This window comes from Hippocampus guttulatus, chromosome 13, assembly GCF_054856545.1.
Source record: "Hippocampus guttulatus isolate MCC_2025c chromosome 13, RoL_Hgut_1.0, whole genome shotgun sequence".
NCBI classification, from domain to species: Eukaryota; Metazoa; Chordata; class Actinopteri; order Syngnathiformes; family Syngnathidae; genus Hippocampus; species Hippocampus guttulatus.
The window spans coordinates 5968130-5989411 of NC_141273.1; the positions used below are offsets into that span (position 1 = coordinate 5968130).

The 21282-nt window shown below is 40.2% G+C and overlaps 1 long non-coding RNA gene across 1 annotated transcript in view; it reads left to right on the forward strand.

Annotated features, from left to right (window-relative positions):
- The first annotated feature begins 146 nt into the window (after nt 1-146).
- The window catches only part of LOC147196097 (uncharacterized), a 43159-nt gene continuing 22023 nt past the window's right edge, over nt 147-21282 (forward strand). Inside the window, exons 1-2 of the long non-coding RNA XR_015102722.1 lie at nt 147-6270; nt 7318-7361. This is a non-coding gene — a long non-coding RNA (uncharacterized LOC147196097). The remainder of the gene's footprint in view (nt 6271-7317; nt 7362-21282) is intronic.

Sequence of the window (21282 nt, forward strand, 5' to 3'; positions counted from 1 at the left end):
ATGTTAATAATATACCCCTAAAAAAGTCATGAAATTGCTCAATGTTTTCACGGTTTATTGTAAAATTAATAAACCATATAGAGAGAGTCCCAAAAATCTCAAGAAAAGAAAAAAACAGGTCATCGCTTTTGGGGCCTGTACTATTTTCTGGCCTCAGACATTAATTGTTGATGTTGGACTGTTTTCCAGCAGGTCTCCTTCTAATGACCTGTAGATTTATTTAGGCCAATAGAGCAGGGCCTAATTTGAGAGTTTCCTGGAATTATAATATTTGTTGGTTATTATATGGGTGCTTAGCTGGAGGAGCACTCAGGTGTAACCACCCCACCTTTCTCCAGAGTTGTGCACAGCCTTGGCGACTCCACTGATGTTATCTGACTTGTAATGAAAGCTGCCATGATGGGAATTGAAGGGGTGATGGGCAAGTTGGCTGAAGGTGTGTAGCTGCAGCAAATACAACAAATCTACTTACAGGAAGCCTCTTGAAATTCCACAATATAACTTATAAGCATTTTCCCCCATAACGCCTTTCCTCTTAAACAGCTCTGCTTGCGCTGCGGTCTTCTCTGAACCTTTTAATAGACTCGCTCACCATTTATGAGGGCTTGTTATGTGATGACACAGCTACAGTTATGCTCGTTTCTATATGCCAGTGTTATTTGTAGTGAACAGAGTCTCTTTTCATTGCATTTCAAATGTTTACAAAAAGGCTGAAAATACTTGATGGAAGGTAGTTTACATGTTTTTCTTTTTTCACCCAAAGCATTATAAGCGTGAAATGAGTAAGGTTATTATAGTTAAGAAAAACTAATGAAAAAAACCACAACTAAAATTGAACAAGCATTTTTGTTAAGAAAATAAAATATAAATGGAAAAAGCTTTTGTAAAAAGCAAACAGAAAGGAGGTCTTAAGTTTGTGGAACTTTGTAAAACTAACTATAAAATACAGCAAAATGCCCTTGGTTTTGTCTTTGGCCTTTGTCACACATGAGCTTTCGGGGATTATTTTAAGTGCCTTCATTTTGGTATTGCTATATGTCCATAATGAAGAAGGAAGCTCAATCAGTAGTTTGAAAATCATAGTTTACCTTACTACACAATAATGAGTGACCTTTTTTTTTTATCTTGGATTTGACACATACTCCATATTAAATAAATAAACACTTCATCAATAAATAAATAAAGCAAATCATCAAACTGATACAACTAAATTAAAATGAAGCATTAAAAAAATGAAGACAACCCCCCCCCCCACACCGTTCTAAAATGAATTAAAAGTAACTGAATTGAAAAAATAAAATAAAAAGTACGATGAAAAATCCACACGAGGTATTGGCCTTTTCTTCTGCAAACAAACATGGATGGTTGTGAATTAAAGGAGGACTGTGTGGTCAGGAAAGAATGTGTTTGGCCAACCCATCGCTGTCGTCATCTAGATTGTGAAATAAATCAGGCTGTTACATAACGACGTTATTCCTGAGAAGCGTTTGCGAAGGGGCGAAGAGCCCATCTGATCGTGTTTTTATTTATTTATTGAGTTTATACACATTACAAAATATAGAGTTGCCCTTTGGTCTGTTGGTGAATTATCGCAGGAATTATTATTAATATATATTAACCCTTTCATGGACAGCGGTTACGACAGTGGAGGGCTTATCAAGTTATCAGATTGCACGGTGCACAAAAGGGTTAAAACTGTCTTTACAGTTAAAATTTGCTGGCAGCACAGTGAAGTGGTTAGCTTCCCAGATCCTCCTGTATTGTGATGGCACATCCTCCCAATGGTTGCATAGGTTCTCTTCTTCGCATATCCCAAAAACAGGCATAATAGGTTCGATTAAAACTCTGAATTATGGATGTGTGAGTGTGACTGGATATGCGTCTTTGTGGGTCCTGAAAGTGACTGGCAACCAGTCCTCTGGTTTAAAGTCAGATGGGATAGGCTCCAGTTCGCCCGGGACCCGAAAGAGGACAAGAGCAGTCACAAATAAATGGATAGATCGTCCTTCAGTGACCTCCTGATGCATGTTTGCAATTAAAAAAAACAACAACACTGAAAAATAACATATTTATCGCTCTGTGTTTCTTGTTCTGTAACATTTGTGGGAATTAGATGATATAGGACTTTATATGTATAAACAATCTGCTATATGAAGCGACTGGGCTGTGCTCATCCCAGAATGGTTTTCATCGTGATTGAGATGACATAGACAGAATACTGGAATATTATTACAATACATGACAATATGTGACTCTGTATGACTATGCATACCGGTATCTTACAATGAGTGTGTGTGTGTCCGTGTGTGAAGTAATTATTGGACATTAAATGACCAGCACAATATTTAGAGTAGGCTATACGTAATGTTAGGCCATAACATTATAATCTGTTGCCATACAGTATGACCTCTGAATTACGTGGATTTATCATTTAAAAGTATTTTCATCTGCTTATTATTTGTATGAATAGTTCTGGTCGGGTCGCTCACGGAAATGTCCCACTGTTCCAATTTTATGGCAGGTTGTAAGATTTGGGGGTCCTCTCTATGGTGTGTTTTGTTGCCCCTGATTCCTTTCCTCCCCTTTTGGCAGCAAAGCCCCACGAGACTCACAAAGTCCAAACATTAGCACGGCTGATGAGCATGCACATGCTCCCTGACTGAAGTCGCTCATGTTTTCCCGGATACCACTTGGGGTTCAGAAAACACTCCTTCATGGTGGCGGGGTTACTTCCTGCGGGACCTATGATCATCAATCAGGGGCACTTGTGATACCCCCCACTGTGTTCTCTGTGCTGGGTGGACAGCAGGTGGGCCGTTTAGATGGATGTTTCCTAATCATTTCGAGAAAAGGAACATAGTGCCTCTGTAATATTGTGTGCACCCTCAAATTCGAGCAAAGCAAATTTAACTATGAAGTAATTCTGGGCAAAATATTAGGTACATCTGCACAACCTATTGGGGTTCAATATGTAAAAGTTGTATAATAATGTCTCCCTTTACAAAGATATTGCTCAGACATTATTGGCTTAGACTACTGGCTTAATTGATTTTGAAAAAAAAATTAATTAAACTCTTGTATTGTGGTTGTAGTTTGCACGAGTATAAAACTGCACTGCATTACAATGAGAACTATTTCTAACATTTCCTTAACCCTATAAATATAGACTTACTGCACATGGTGAGGGCAAAAAACATTGATTATATATATATATATATATATGTATACACTGTATATATATGGGAGGTGGGGGCAGCTCGGTGGTCGGTTGACTGGTTAGCATGTCGGCCTCACAGTGCATAGGTCATGGGGTGCAGACTTCCTGTGTGGAGTTTTTGCATGTTCTTCCCGTGCCAGTGTGGATTTTCTCCGGGTAGTCTGGTGTACTCCCACTTTCCAAAAACATGCATGGCAGTTTGATGGAAGACACTAAATTGTCCCTCGGTGTGCGTGTGAGGGCGCCCTGTGATTGGCTGGTCACCAGTTCAGGGTGCTGCTACTCGAAGACGGTCGGGATAGGCTCCAACCTGCCCGTGGCCCCCGTGACGATAAGTGGATCAGATAATGGATGGGTGGATATATAGGGGGTGTACATAAAAAAATGTTGGCATGTTTCTAAAATGAACACCAGAGGGTTTTTTTTTCTTGACCCACAAAATGCATTGCTGAACTAAAAGCTTTTTTTTAAATACACTCTTCTGTTTCATTCATACATTTCATCAACACTTTGAGGTGGAACACACTTTTAAATTGAAAAACTGAATGTATTATCCATTCATCGACATTGTGCATAAAATGGTGGCCCGAACAGTCTGTAAACTACGCCAACAAAGTGGGAAAATTAACTTCGTTCCAGGTCAGTCACTCTGCATCTGCTTAGGTCTATAAAAGCAATTTCTTTGCTGGTTTTGAAATGAAGCTGCGGGCTGAAGTAGCGCCCCCTAGTGGCCCATCGAGAATGTTCCGGGTGCTCCAGACTGGCCAGTCAGGGCCTGCTCAAAGGTGTAAATGGTTATTTGTTTACTGGCACCCTGCGATATGGTGGTGACATGGTTCCATGCAGCTCAGCCGTGCCCCCCATGAAGACAGGCGCTGTAGAAAATGAAAAGATATCTTAAAATACGAAGAAAATAAAAGTTTTATCTCAGAACACTTTGCATTCGAAAATTGAGGTTCACTCTACTGTTTTAGCAAAGGATAGACGTCTGTCATTGTAAGGGATTTTAAAACGGACCAGACACAAACTCTCCAGCCATCAAAAGATGACAGGGGTTCTCCAAAAAAGCAAGTACTGGACGACAAATCAATCTCAAATGACCACATATCCAGTTCATATCATGTAGTTCAAACTTTTCAGGGGATAATACTCAATGCATTTGACATGATCTTGGACTGTTGGGTGTAGCGCTGCCCCGAGCTCAAACTTCTCTTTGTACTGTTGAAAAAGCAAACCAGAGATCATCTCAGGACAGCTACAGTACGTCAGGTGAGACACGTTTTGGAAAAAGAGAAAGAGTTAGCGTCACAAAATGTCTTACAAAGACGGCGCGTGTCCGTACATCTCTCTCACGTCTAAAGTTTCAAATGAATGGATTTACTATGGCAACAGGGCATGCAAACATTGGAACGTACAGTCAACTTTTATCAAGCGGTTGACAAGTTGACTTCTGCTCATTGCTGCCAGCTTTAAGTTGTGACTGACTGTGGGGAGCTCGAGGAACAGGTTACGTTATGTGCAAGCGCATAGAACGGTGCAGTGAACACATTATCGCCTCCATTCATATCTTCTTGGACATGATCAGTAATGATGTGAGGTGACTTTGGAAGAGATCAATTACTCATTTTCCCCGATTCACTTATTTTCTGTTCATGTAAATGTTTACCGTGCAATTCATAAGCTGTTTACTATTCTTATCCCCCCCCGCCCCCGCCCCTCCCACACACACACTCCGACTGACTATGCCCAACATTTCCAAGCAGGCAGTGTTACAGCCCTGGAGTCTGCAGGATGATAAATGTGTCTTCACCATGTTCCTACTTGTACCGCCAGCTCACCACATCAACCGGATGCTTCAGTGAGCCAAAACGGGCCGAGAAGCGACACGATGACATTTGACTTTCCAAATGGAAACGTGTCATTTCACATGAATTGATCTCAAAAGGTTCCGGCACAGTTTTTGGTCTTTGGTAGAGCCAACAAAATGGCCATCAAGAGAACAAGCGCATTGAACTGTTGAGCTCATTGTAAAACTAATATGTACTGTTAACACCGAAGTCTTTTTTTTTTTTTTTTTTTGGACAATTTAACAATCAAACACAGACCTTGTTTGGAGCATTTTTAGCACAGACAAGAAGAACGTACGCTGACATGTTACATTATTGTTCTGCCAAAACGGCCATCTGTAACTTATTTCAAGTATTCTGAAACATATAGTGTGTTACTTCATGTGAGTGCTAGCAAAATGCTCCGTGGCTTTGCAGTCAAGGGTTGCCTTTACCTACATTTCTGGCTCAAATTATTATTAGGTGATAACAACGTGATGACTCTTGTTACAAACACGCAAGTGGTAAAGCAACTATGTCTGCACTATATGAAGTAAAGTTCTGTGTGAAACATGGTTGAAATCTAGAAGTGAGTAGATAAATATTTCTGGTACGGAAGAAGGATTAATGCAATATTGATCATTGCTCAAAATACTCTCCAAAATAGCACTTGCATTTCAAGCACTGGGGTCAATGAGTTCCATTCAGAATGTAATGAACAGGAAAATGAAATCTATCACAAACTTTTGCCAGAGTGTGGCCAGAAATAAAAAGCGATAAACTGTTATTGTTTAAAAGGCACAAATGTTTCATCATTGAAATCCAAAAATAATTTGTGGCTGTTGACATTCAGATGTCAAACATATAAAACTCACAATAAAAAAATATAAAGCCTTATGAATGAAATGAATGAATTGTCTACTTTCCCACAAACGAGATTTCAATCTAGCCCAATAAGAATCTTTGAAGCTTCATAATCAACCGTAAGGATGCTTGCAAAACCTGTTTTTGGTCTTGTTCAATACTTCATGTACTCAGTGGGATCAGCGGTGAGTTGTACCACTATGTCGTGAGTCGAAGAGATAATGCAACAAAAGGTAAAAGGTAAACAACAGTGGAGGTCATTAATCAAGCTTTCCACTGTGCCCTGCTGCCGCCACACCTTAGCTGGTTGTGACAACAGTGCCAGACGGAGCAGCCAGCCCACATCAACTCTCATATTTTAAGGTACGTTGGACAAGCTCAAGTCTAAATAAACACTAACTTACATGACCTATTGACTTCAGAAACATCCGGGATGCAGTAAAACATGTATAAAACTGTCTGACTGTCCCCACATTGACAGTATAATCGGAGTCGAACAGCCAATATTTTTGTTTTCCTTCTTCGTGAGCAGCCAGGATCTGCAAGCCAGAGAGCAAGGGAAAAAAAAGAAGAAAAAGGCCACGCTTTGAAGATGACAGTGTGCGGCCAGTTGTGGAGAAACACGCATGCCGCTCCTCTTGGGGCTTTTCACTCAGACGCGCTTTCCCATCTCAGCGCTCACACACAGCATTGACCCAAAGGCTGGCTGTTAATTTGGCATGGCGAAAACATGACTTGAAAGTGAATGCAGGGTCTAATACAGCCACCGCACTGGAAGGGAGCACAGCTGCACTCATGACATCACGACGACATGAAAATACTCGACAGTTTAACACTGGAAGACGAACACACTCGAGGGAACCATTTCAAAATACGCCTTGAAGGAAGCCCATTTGTTCGAAACAGCCATCATGTATGATGTCATGAGATGTCGGGAGACTTAAGATCAGTGAGCAGCAAAACATCGCCGGCATGCTTTGCATTGGCTTTTTTTCTTTCTTGAGTGTGTGTGTGTGTTTTTTTTTTTTTATGATGCTAACAAGTGCCAGTCAAAGAGGAAAAAAACGTCACGATATAAACTAAACTGAGTTCATGGTGTACTCTATATTATAGAATGGACGCCCACTTTTAATGACTGATAGAGAATAGCCAAAATAGAAAAAAATTAAGAATCCATGGCATTTTAATTGCTTCACAAAATCACCCTACAAAGTTTTTTAATAACCAGGGATACACCACTTATAAGCATTTTCCCGCTCTCCCCAACGAATAATAATTACATAATAAAAAAAATATTGTCTATCTATTTGTATATGTCCACTTTTAAATCTTTTTTTGTATGTTATGTACATGCAGTATTTTGACAATGAAATCGATTTTTTTTCATTTGTTTTTCTTCGTTTGAAGCAGATCCTCTCTCTGAATGTTTGTCACCATCACTTGATTCATTAAAGGTGAGTACAAAATGTATATATATTTTTTTGTTTTATTTTAACATGGGTTCACTTCCTCTTGCTTTAGCTACGAGAGCTGATTGTAAATCAAACATCTTGGAACAGACTGAGTTGCAACAAAAGCTAATTAGACATGCCATTGATGCACATGGAGAAAAAAAGTTTAACATGTCTGTATTTAAGGTAGAAAAATGTCTGTGATTCATAAAAGCAGAGGCATCGAGTTTGAGTGTCAAATGTTCACTCATTTTCACTGTACAGTAAAATGAGATATGCCCATTTGGAATTTGGGAAAATGTCAAATGTCAATACCACTGATACGATACACATTTTATAATAGTGAGATCTTAAAGCGTTTTATGCACGTTTGCAAATGTGAGGCGATATGGGAAATGGCAAATGAGCTTCACCCACTGACAGCATCAGTAGCTCACACAGACAAAAGGTGAGTGTCAAGATGAAAGAGGAAGTGCTTTTCTGGTCTTCCTGCTCTGAGTGGCTCAATAATGAGGAGGATGTATCCATATCCATTACTAAGTTAACAAGGTTTCAACTACTTCATAAGTGAAACCCAATGTCATCACCCTTACATATGCATGCAGGAGAAAACAAACAAGCACACTCGGGGTTTCCGTTTCACTCAGGGTGACTTTTGGGCAATCCCAAATTGGTCATTAAAAGCAAAAACCCGCATAGAGATATACCACCGTGCCAATTTATATTTTGTTACAATATCAAACCACACATCATCAGACTAAATCTAGGTTTTCTAATCTAAGGTGGGAATATTAGCAATTTAATGTTGGAGCTATTGGATGGAAGGTTTAAACATGTGTTGTTGTTTTTTTTGTATCCTTTGCTTATTTGAAGTTCATTTGAAACATAAGAAAAAAAAGACATGAATAGTATAATAATAATTATTATTATTATTATCATAAAAATATTACATATAGCCCTGTGATTGGCTGGCAACCGGTTCAGGGTGTCCCCCGCCTACTGCATGACGACAGCTGGGATAGGCTCCAGCACCCACCGCGACCTTCGTGAGGATAAAGCAGATTGAAAAATGAATGAATGAAAAATACATATACATTGATTGTTCATTGATCATCGCTTATCCGAGCAATCCTGAAACGCAAAGCAGATACTGTATATCGCAGAGTTGCCAATAAGGTTTACTTCACAGCAATCTGATTGGTTGCTTCATGGGTCCTTTTGTCACAGAATCGCTGTGTCATTGCTTTTCAGTTTATCACATTTTTCCGCTGTAAATGTTTTGAGAGAATCAATATTTGGATTTATTATGCAACACCCCCCCCCCCCCCCCCCCCAGGCAAACTTTAATAAAATACTCAGCTTTTATAGTCACGGTCAGCTGACAATGCTAATTAGGAATGAAAAGGTTATATAAAATTATTTTTGATTGACATCTCTGCATTTCTGCATTTGAATTTCATATTAGGAGCAGCAAAATGGTTTGTCTACTTTCATCCTTCGAATTGCATGTCACAGGAATCTAATTTGTCAATTGGGTGTTGATCGGGAGCTGAAGGAAGTCCCCCTGTCGCATCATTGCAGGTGTTTGCCTTCTTGACCGACCCCTTGGACAAGAGGTTTCTCATTACACACTAGTGAGTAGGAGGACCTTTAAGCCTTGTGCATTCCTACAATGTTCTTAAGAGTGTGTAATTTTGGAGACTACACTTAAGGGGGGGGGGGGGGGGGGTAAGGAAATCAGTTTTTATTCAAAGCAGACCTGACCCAAACACAGATTCACCACACTGTGGTCACACTTTAGGCCAACTCGTTATTTTGCTTTTTTCATGTTCAAACTGCAGCAAATCTCTTACTCCTCTGAACATGGCTTAAACAAAAAGAGAGAGAAACAGGCGGCTGTTGATTTGTTCCATCCTTGTGGAAGGTTTGTGATCATGATAATGTGTGCAGTGACAATGCAACAGCTGATCAGTGACGTTAAGGCACAACTCTTGCTTGATTCTCATTCCTGGGGTCAACACCAGTTGATGTTGTTTGCTTCCAACTTTGCCGTAATTCCTTTTTAAGTACCCGATGGCCCCCGCAAAAGGGAATCCTTCAGATCAAACCGAGATGAAGATTTGAAGTTAGATTTCAACATTTGAGTTAATCCATCAACAATGCCAGAGCGCTGAATAAAGGCCCGGGTCAATGAGTCTGTTTGCGCTGTCCCGAAGTAAATATTAGTTTGTCCAGATAATACTGCAGGCTGCCGAAGGTTTCCACAATGCTTAGGTTACACAGGTCTTGCTTTTTTAACCAGAAGAATTGATGCTTCCTCTTTCTTCTTCTTTAAAAGCTTCAACATCAGTAGCCATCGCAAGTGGCTGAAAGTTTGAGTTGCTGGTCCGTTGTGCCGAGTCACTGGAAGATGAATGGCAGGGGAACTCCTAAGCAGCAAATATCGCAAACAATGAAAATACAAAACTGCCTCAGAGATTTGAGGTTCGGGCTTCATGTGCCTTTCTCGCACATTGCAAAAAAATGTGAAGGTTAAGTTTCATTGAATATTCAAAATTGTCCAGAGGTGTGAATGTGAGCGTGAATAGCTTACATACTTGTCTGTTGCCGGGTCCCAATTCACTGGCTGTGTCCTCCGAAGGCCGCGTTTTTGTTCGCATGACGTCAGTTCGACCGCACGTGATTTTCAAATTCAAGAAAGACAATTCGCAGGCTGCGTCCTCCGACGCATTCAATGTCTCCTCCTCATCTAGCTTCCATAAAGCTGATGGACAGGCTTAATGTGAATTTGGACACCACATGAAGTCTAGTCGCATCGGAAGTGACGTCCCGTGACTGAAAATGAGGACTTCGGAGGACCCAGCCTGTGAATTTGGACACAGCCCTTCAAAAATTGATGGATCATCTTCTGCACATACAAGGAAAATAGCTTTAAAAAAAGTTTTTATTTATTTGTTCTGAAATCTGTCTTCAGCGTGCTCTCAGAAATGTAGTGCGACACAATTTCCCTTTTTTTTTTTGCTGAATCCACAAGATTAGTATCATACAGTATAGCCCATACTGTATGATACGATGATATTTTCATGCCCAGTGCAAATAAAAATACTACAACTACTAGTAATACTACGACTACAAATAATAATAATGATGCATTCAATGAATTAAATTCTACAGTGACTGAGTGTTTAATACATGCCCGTATTTATAAATGAAATACCACGACATCACCACACAGATACAGTATGCGGAGCGCAGAATCTGTCTGCCTGTCTGCCCAGATCGAAATCACCCAAATCGTGTTACACTACCGAATTAGTTACACCTGGTTGCAGCAGGTGTAGTAACTTGTCAGGCCACCAACTTGTCAGGTGCGCCGGACTCACTTCCAAGGAACTGCCCTAAGTACCCGAGAACGCCCAAAATGGCACAGAGCGGTCTGCCCGATTGCAAAATAAGCAAAACGAGTCTGGCACGGACACGAAAATCAAGATGCGTCAGTTGTCACGCTTGACAGTACACAAATATAGATCGCAATATGCAAGTCACGCTGTCGATGCTGTTTCCTGGGCAACAAAGAATCCATTATGAGGGAAAAGAAGAAGCAAAAGAAACAGAAGTAAAAATGAAGGAAAAAAAGTCCACTCCCTTGACTTCAGTGTCCATTTTCTATGCTGTTTGTCTCCATTCACATCGTGGATGAGATGTAGCCTCTTTGGGCTGAGCCCGTCAATGGCAAGGCGCATAGCGACAACCATTCAGCCTCAGTTTAACAAACATGGACAATATAGTCTTCAAGCCAGTTTGTGTACCAAGAGAAAACATATGCAAACGTGCGGAACATGCAGTTTCCTCACAGGCCCGAGATTCACGATCAATATTTAAAATGACAGTATTTTTACCGTGCCAGGTGACAGCCATCATTTGTCATCCTAGCTGGTGGCAGGAGAGGGTGCGTTGTTTATGAGACTCATCCCCTATTGGCGCTCGTGCTGGACCGAAACAGACCCGCAGGTCAGGGAAGTGTTCAGCGCTTCGGCATCGATTGAATCAGACTTTAGACGTTTCAAAACATTTGCCTTGTGTGATGCAAATTTAAATCTGTTTATTCGGGTGTTAAGCAATATCGAAGCAATTAATCGAAGGGAGCCCTCTGCTGCTGAGTCCTGCCACCACGGAGACATGCTCACTTCCTGGTGTCAGATTAGGCCTGCACATTCGGACATTTTAATGAAGGTATAGTCATAACAGGTAGGAGCAAAACCGAAGTGACTCAAGGCCACGGCTTATTCAAGCGTACAAATGACCAACCGACAGAGATGCAACAAACGTACGGTGACAGACGAAGACTTAGACACCTGAAAGCTGCCAATCAGCTTTCATATTAAATGAAATATGAGGTGACATTCACAGAGATAATCGCTGGCTCACGCTACACTTAGTTCCAAAGGTACAGGTAGTTGGACGTGTCTAATTCCTGCAGGGTTGCCTTGATCTCCTGTTAAATGCCGCTGTATTTAGTTTTGTTTGAAGGAACTTGTTTCTGTATTCGTGCGTGCATGCTAAAATATGCGACACGCCAGCCCTGCATTTTCCTCCAATGGCAGTGAAAAGCCAAAAACGATGCCCGCGGATATTGTTTGAAGTCTCTTTAATTGCGTAAGATGGATGTCAACCTGGCCTGCCTTAGATGCAACCAAGTGATTTGCCCTCGAAAACCTTTCTCTCACCTCAGCCCCGTGCGATAAGCATCTTTAATGAATAGCTGTGTGCTTCAAGGAGCGCCGGTTGATAGTGATCACTTCAGGACCGGTTGGATTCAGCTCTCAATAACAATCAGGGAATTCCATCTTAACCATCTGGATGTCCTCCACAATGCCACACACTCAGAGATCGCGCTTGCAATGGACCTACAACATAATAAAACTTGGCACTGATGAGGCATTCTGGCCTGACTCAACAACTCCAGCTTGAACACTCCCCCCCCCCCCCCCCCCGCCCAACCCACCTCTATACCCCCCGTTGACCTCGGGATCTATTTGTCGATACGAACGCTGACTCTTTGTTGGCGTGTTCTGATTTCAGGCTGAGATAGCGCACGGCTAAGCGGCATAAAAAGGGGAGCACCTAAGGCACAAGCACGGCTCACTATCGGTGAGTCTGAAAAGCCTAAATTAAGCCATTTGGCCCAATCTCCAAGGAGGGTCTTTATCGTCCGCCCGATCCACAGCAGAATGTGCATAGTTTGTGAAATACTATGTTGATACTGCAAATGAGCTTTAATAGCTGTTGATGTCTAATTGCGCTTCATACTGTTGGTTTGTGGGCTTTGATAAGCCGTCGCAGACATTTTTTTATTTTTTATTTTTTTTAAGCAGGACAACTGAAACAAAAAACAAAAGTCAAAGCATCAGTTCAGCGGGCGACCGCTTTCACACATGGCTGATATTTTGAGAGATTTGGCAACGGGACGGCTCATCCTGTCACGTCAGAGTGATTAGATGTAAGTCACACAAGGTCGGACTTTCTTGCTCCCCCGGGGAAGACAAGGCTGTAATTAGTCTTGTCTCACTGCTCTGACAAGCTGTCAAACTTGAATATTATGTTTTTAGCACCCAGGCCTCTCTTTGCTAATGCATAAACCAACCTAACATAAAAAAAGGAAAAGAAAAAAAGAATGTAATGACATGAGATAAAATGAGTTATTGCTGTCATCTCGGCAGACATTGTCAGCGCGACAATCAATCTTGTCAGTGCACATCCTTTTGATTGTCTGCCTTGGAAAACAAAATACCACAACCTCTAATGCGCAGGTACTTCAAGCAGCATTAGTGTGACCCAAAAAGGATAAATTCAGTTTAAAACAACAAAACAACATTCACTGTAAAATAACATTCACCACTTAACCAGTTCACCCACAAATGGCTGAAAACTGTAACACGATCCCTAATAAGTAATTCAGTTTATTGTTTAGCTGTAATTTACGTTTAATATTTTTTATTTTTTTTTCTGAAGTCTAATTTACGTTGAAACTGCTTTACTAAATACAGTGGAATTTTCAAGGTAAAACACAATTTGTTCTGGTGCGTTAATTTGCTCTCCCGTTTGTTTGCATTTCAAAAGTATTTTCCCCTCCCACAGAAAATAGAACTGGAACTTCAAAATAGAATTTCACTGATACAATTAATCTTGACTGTGCATTTAATGTTCTCGGCGTATTTGTATTTTCCTTTCTTTCATTTTGTTTTACAGCTGTAAACAAATCCTACTTGGATCAATAAAGGTTAAATAGATAATCAAGGTAAATAGATAATCAGCTCCTGGGTCATTTGAGTCAAATTAATATTTGAACATTGTTTAAAGTCATAGAAACATCAAAATAAGTTGACCACTTACAAAAAACAATGAAGCAGTCTTCAATTTAAAGCGTATAAATGACAACAGCATCATGGATTTTTAATTTGAAAATCATGAAAACATGTAAACAACCAGTTCAGTGTGTCCTCCACCTATTGCCTGAAGACAGCTGGAATAGGTTCCAGCACGCCCCGCGACCCTCGTGAGGATAAGCGGATCATAAATTGGATGAATGGATGAAAACATTGAAACACCACTATGTTCAGACAACAAAGTGTATGCAGAAAAGTGGTGAAGATTGCACGACTGTCTGTGTCCTACGTGTTGTGTTGTGTTATTTTTGTTATTTTGACTTCAAAATGGCGCCGCCAGAGTGGCTGCCTTTCCAGCAGCTCCTATATTTTGTTGTTCTACTTCTTCCTTTCGTAACTTTGCTGCTGTGAATTGGGAATTTCTCCATTGTGAGACTAATAAAGGTTTTCTTATCTTATCTTATCTTATCTTAACTTGATAACAGTTAACAATGCGGGCGATGATGCTGCAGTGTGTTGGGATACGTTAACGTTGACAACCTGTCCCCCCCCCCCCCCCCCCCCTCCAATTCTGTTCAGATAACTGCCAGAGCTGGCAATTATAAATGTTAATCATATCGGGCACCATCATTGTGATGTGGAAGACAGAAAATTAAAAAGTGACCGAAAGTTATATGTCTTTCATATTTGACAATTTAGTTGAAATGTTAAAAATCAGTTTGCATGTAGCTATCTTGAAGTAGCTTATACAAGGGGGTCCCAGGCATGGCAAAAAAAAAAAAAAACCCTAAACATCCAGTATTCAATTTTTTTTCCAAGCCAATAATATAATCAGTTTTTATCTTATTTTGAAATCAATGACTTCTTTTAAGTACACAGCATGGAACATTTTCTATTTGTTTGAATTAAAAAAAAAGTTTTTGGTTTTGGCCATTTCAGTATTTTAATGAAAAATCCTTCAGTTTGTTCCACGTCATATGAGGTGTCTCATATGCCCATTTAAGAGGGGCTTATCCAAATAAAGAAGAAGCAAAGCCAGAGATGAGATGTTGCTGAGAGAAAAGCTTTACCAGCTGTGACAGGTGCTGACCTGCCTTCCCCAAGTAACGTCTTTTCACTGAACACTTTAGTTGAGCTGTTTTCTTCATAGTTCAAACAAAAAAAAAAACTCTTTTCCTATAATGGGTGTTAAATACTGTATTTGAAATATTGTCAGCAGATTTAAAAAGTTGGCTGCAAAAAATGTGGAGAAGATCAATGAGCATATCAGTCATTGGGGATGTAACACTGAGACCAGAGATAGGCTAAGCAAACACATTCCCATCCGCTAGTGAAAATGGATACGCTGTTGACCTGTCCACTGGCACAAAAGCCATTCCCAAAGCTCAGGTGGGTTACCTTCCTCTTGCCTGAATCACTTAGCTAAATATTGTGAGTGTCCTTCTTTTAGATCTTGCAATCTGTCCGTTTCTCCTCAGAGTGGAAGGATGAGAAGATCAACACTCCTGACAGGTGTGTGTGTGTGTGGGCGGGGGGGGGGGGGGGTGGATCTCATTTCATTTCAATTTAACAGACAAATGATGATGATGGGTTTTATAGTTGTGGTGGGGTGTTGGGGAAGCGCGGATTTTTTTCTTCTACCTGGGTTGGGGCTGGAAAAAAAAAATAATTGAGAGGTACTTGATAAAATGCATTATCATATTGTTCCAAGCATTGCTTTACATGCGGAAAATACATACATACATACTGTACATACATGCTGTACCTGCATACATACTTGTACATCAAAAGTACTTCCAACTATGCCATTATATTTTAAGTATTGGTTTTAGCGCAAATTAAACAAAATTCTCATACTGTTCAAGGTGTGCTGTGCAACTGAGACTGAACAAAAGAAAATTAAGCTCCAATTGTCAGTCCATCATCATGACTCTTTTCCCCCTCCACTGGTTGGGATGAATGTGGCTAAACTATGTGCCCTGAAAGATCAAGCCACCTCTGCATAGTCAGAAAACTCATTGCACTGTCTGTTCTTTCAGATTGTTATGGCAAATTGTTGTTTCAAACAATGCAAATCAATTGAATGCCTATGTTTGTCAATTAAAATTATAACAATAAAAAAAAAGAAATGGCAGGTATGCAAGAGAGAACATGCATTTTATCCTAATATACTATCAACATTCTTTTCCCGAGGAGCTGCAAAAGTGCCAAAATGTGCTTTTTCCAATCTCATCTAATCTGACTGGGCTGTGGTCCAACTGATTGTACACAGTTTTTCCTACATGGGGGCACATTGACTATAAGCAGTCGAGGGAGGAATGTCAAAGTGGGAGACGTCCACTTGGGTGGTAGAAGAGGAATATTATAACGCTTTCCACACTCATGTTTCTCAAGAAGGTGAAAGCAAGAAAGCTACTATCATTTTTCCCTGTTACGTATTATGCACAAAAAAAAAAAAATCAATTATTTTTCTCATAAAAATAATTTCACTCTACATCAAAATAGTCCAAACAATAATTTTGTCAAAACACGGTCATGCCAAACTTGACTTTGACAATGTTAATTCCTAATAATGATTAAAAGAACATCATCTTTTTAATACTGTAGTATGTCAATTATACTTCACCTTGAAATTAATTTGTTGCCAAAACAATTGATTAAAAACAATACATGATGTCACATGAGTTTGAAACCACAAAATACTGTTTTCAGATATTCAATAGTTTGATATGTACACTACAAACATTAGTTCCATAAGGTACAATGGTCATTGCAGCGTGATTTGAAAATGAACCTCATTTGGTAAATGGGAAATTCTTGTGTGAGAAAATAATTCAGTTACAGCCTTCATTTTTAATACATACTGTTCGGGGTTGAACCCATTCAGATATGACGTGAATAATTATAAAGTAGTCAGTATTACATATTGGGATTGACAGGCCATGCCGATCAGATAGCTGGCAAAATGTGTAACATTGGTTTTATCCACCATCAAGTGGCAAATGAAAATCGGACTAAGGTGAATCGTTGTTTTGTTTGTTCTACTTAGGGTAATAAAATACATGAATAAGAATACTTTTTTTTTCATAATTCAATTTCAGGTTCAGATCAAAAATACAAAATGAAAAAAACAGAAGTCAGATTCTAGAGCTGATTTTTATAATGGGAACAGTAGGAACTTCACCCTTGGCACGCTCTTCAAGAATGTGTGCAAATTTGCCCTGTGTGCTTTGTTAACTTCGAAAAGGTGCTTGACCGGTTTCTCCCGATAGTTCTGCAATAGGTGTTCCAGGAATTATGGGGTACTGCCCCCCCCCCTTGCCTCCATGACATTTGTTAGATATGTGCTTGTGCTCTGTATTTAGTCATTCTTTTTTATAATATGATGTTAAAGGTGACATATTGCACTGAGAATATCCTGTTCTGTCTCAGAATTCAAACAAGGTCAGTTTTTATGAGTACTTAGATCGGAGACCGTTTGGTAATACCTGCTGCTCTAAGCTTACCTAGTCTCTGGAGGGACAAAGCAGTGCTAAATATGGGTTTGTAGTCAGGAAGGATATCTGTCAATAAAAACCCACTTCATCTCAAAAACGTGACATGGGCAAAAATCAGGGAAGTAGAAAATAACTTTCTGTTTCAACAGATAGCTGAGAAACTGCTTTTAGGTGTGTGCAACAATGACAATAAAATATACTTTCATGGACTCACTTTTTATTCATCATTTCGCCATTCGCAAATTTACAGATATTTTGTGGGAACCTTTACCAAAGCTTTTTTACTATATTTTCTTGACATGATTCTCCTCTTATTTTACGTTTGTTCTAAACTTACTTTTAAATGGCATTGAAAAGTGTCTGTCTGTTGTGGCTTAGTTCACACTTCACAGACTTTTGCTTTTTGCAGTCAAGTTTGATCCCCATCCCCCATGAACAGCGGGGTTCAATTGTATTCTTGCTATTTTGCACATATACTGTTTAAATGTCACGCAAGAAAATTGCTCGAATAAGATTGACACAGCTTTTGCCCCCCCCCCCCCCAATACAATACGTATCACATAATAATTGCGTCTTGAAAGTCGCTATCTTGTTTCTTTCTCCGAATGATCACCTCACACTTTGTTGGAATTCCCAATAAGCTTTTGTCCCTTTTCTGCTACAGCTGTAACGCACAACAAAAAGATGATCTTCGCATCTGTCGGGAACACAGAGTGGTCAGTGTTATGTTGTAATATTTTCCTTCGCTCTGCAGTGAGCTTCTTTTTTTCCAAGGACATCTCGCTTAATCCATTTCAGCTGTCTTCATTCATCGGGTAAAAGATGCCCAGCTCTGAGTTTTGCTGGTGAAACTGTAAAGCTGTTTTTCATAAGACTCAAATATCTGCTAAGAGTCTGGGCGTGTTCCCCTTTTCAAAAATGACGAGGAACACTTCCTGGTTGGTGGTGCTCTGTGAGAAGTGGCCGCTTTTATTATCTTCTCCGACAGCAGTTGTGCAGCAGGACAGTGCCCAAGAGACTAACACACCATCATCACTTCCAGTACAGAAAAGGTTCCAGGGCATTAAAAAAAAAAAAAAAAAAAGAAGAAATGACCACAAACGGCAATTCAATCTGTTCCACTTTAATAAATCATCCATTATGTTATTTGTAAGAAATCAAAATGAAGCTTGAGATTTGGAAGAAGGACCGACCACATATTTCTGGAACGTACTATTAAGTTATGTCAAATATTCTTGAGGAAAACAGACCCTCAATGTAATGTTCATACACCACATTTAAGTGAAAAGACATGAGTTTTGAGGTACGTGTTGAAAGCAAGACATCACATATATTCTCAGTAATGATGTGAAAAACATTTGGGACAAATACATCGTGATGTTTTTGAAGGAAAAGTTCCAGTCTTCACACGTGGCTTGTTTCACTCGGATTTTTCATTCTGATAGCATTAACGACGCACATATTTGAGCCCCGACTTCCTTTTCAAAATAAGCCATTTATATGTCATCCTCATCATTTGGGGACGGACTATTTGGACAGCTTTATTCCTTTGTGCTTCCCGCTCTCAACGAGCTGAAGAGTGCTAGGTACAACACTGCTGGGTATTCTCCTCCTGGAACACTTGCTATGAATCAGGGCTAAGTTTCAGCCAAGGCCCGAACTTGCGCATGTGTGTGCGTGTGCAGACTATGTGTGTGTGCTGGACTGCACAGTGCATATCTGGAGACCACACAGGTTCCATAAGCATGTCTAAATCTCTCTGCTGCCCTCTATCTTTGTCTGAACATGTCCCTGAGCGATGAGGGTCATAAGTTCAATAACAGCGGGGGAGCCTGCACTCGGATGAACACATCGCTGTGCTGCTAATTATCCTTCCAAAGCTCCCCTGAAAATTATACTGTTACTCCCAAGATGGAATTTTTTATTTTTATTTTTTACCTCTTTCCATGAAATGTGACAATGTGCCGTGATTTGTTATTGACAGATAAAGTGTAAAACTGTCAGGAAAAAAAATGGCGCCAAGTCAAAAGCTATTACAGGACTGGCGAATGGGACTAAACCACACCATCAAGCAAATTAAGTCTTTATGGGTCCCGGTGTATTTATTGATTTGGATTGTTTTTCAAAAGTAGATTGATAAATCATATTTTGGATTTAAGCGTGTGTACTTACAAGAATTTAGTGATATTGTGTTTGGAGGGGGGAAAAAATATGATGATTAAAAAACGAAATCCACTTGGAAAATAAAAAAAAAGAGGAAAATAATGCGATTAGTCAGTGCTGCTAAACCTGCTGCCTTTGCAGACGAAAATATCTCCCATATCTGCCACCATTCCAGGTCCGTTGGTCGACATTCAGTTTGCTTGGATTTGCAAGACTGTCCTTGATACGTTCCAGGATCAAATAGTCATCATCATGAAATCTTTATTTATTATCCAGGCAATGTTTTAACTTAACTTGCATACAACTGTGAAAATGAGCTCACATATTCCGACACTAAAATGTGTATTTTCTTCTCTTCTTTTCTTAACATCCCTTGAACAGAGCTCTAGCGAGGCGCACTGAGTTCTTCCGCATCGACAGCATCAATCTATCTGTCTTGCCCATCTGTTTGGCCGTCACTCTATCACAAATACCAATAAATGATCCAGTTGGTGTTTGTTGTCTCAAGACAGTGAGAGTGATGGTGGAAGGCACAAGCGATGTCATAAAAAGCGTTGACGCTGGGCCTTTACAAATGACTTTGTCATCACATCATGGTTGGCCATGAATGACCTCACCAACCATGCTGCTGGAATAAAATCAAGCAATAAGAGTGTGTAGGAGAGAAAACGGTGCCTGTAGAGAGCTACCAAGAAGTTCTGGAAAACAAAAATGAATTAGTCGCGATAAATCTCAATGGATGCCTGTCACTCTGCATGGGATGAAAGTGCAAGGCTGGTGTTTGTATGCCAACGTGAACACACACACACACGCACACACACACGCACACACACACACACACACATTGGCCATCCGCAGTCTGCTGTGAAAAGAGACTTCCATATGTACTTGTACATTCTGCGGCCCTTTAACCTACACCAGATGTCATCAATAAATACCTCTGACCCATGGAGGCATTTCCAGCATGTGAACAGTCTTGTGTATGTGTGTGTGTGTGTGTCTAGCATGGCTTATCTAGCTGGCCGACACCTGATTAAACTGCAAGTCTTACAATACAGACACGCAACACACAAGATGCACAATGAACAGGGATAGTCTAAAAAGTGAAATAACAGCTGAGCTTCGGCACAGCGTCGGGCCCCGCGGGAGCAGTGTGTGAGCCGCTACAAGCGGCCTCCTGTTGAAAGGTCTGCTACTAAGTTATGACCTAGCGCCTGGCCATTCTAATCTTTCCACAAACATCTGTAATGGGAGACTTATATGCCCCCCCCCCCCCCCACTCCCCACCCTCCTCATTTATTTTAACACATCCTCAGTTTTCCATCGGTTTTCAAAGCAGGACCAGCCTCATGAAATGTGGCATTTGCAAGTTAGGGTGTGCTGGACTCACTTGGCGCTGCTTTATCCACTGTCAGTGATGCATTACTATCCCGATTCATCTTTTCTTGCCTATGACTTTGTGGGCAAATGTCACAGTCACTTGGGCCAATTTGAAATGTCTTTAAAGACTTGACGGAGTTCTACTACAATGTACTTGTCAAGCTTATAAATAGGTTTTTTCCCCCTAATCCGGCATCTTGGAAGTAATTGTAACCAACAAAATGACTGATGAAGTCCCTTGAAGTCCTTGTCAATGTTTGCTTGATCCTTCACTCATCTGTATCTGATAACCATCACAGATGAGTGGTGCTTTTCAAAGGACACAAACTTCCACAGGAAGGGACTTCCACATTTCTGAGACCGTACAAAACATGGTCCCACTTAACTATTCGGGGGCCCTTCTCAAAGATATCCAAATAATTCATACACATTCATTAATTCATTTCGAACATTTTACCGAGGCTTACAAAGCAGACACTTCAGATAAGATTAGTGAGA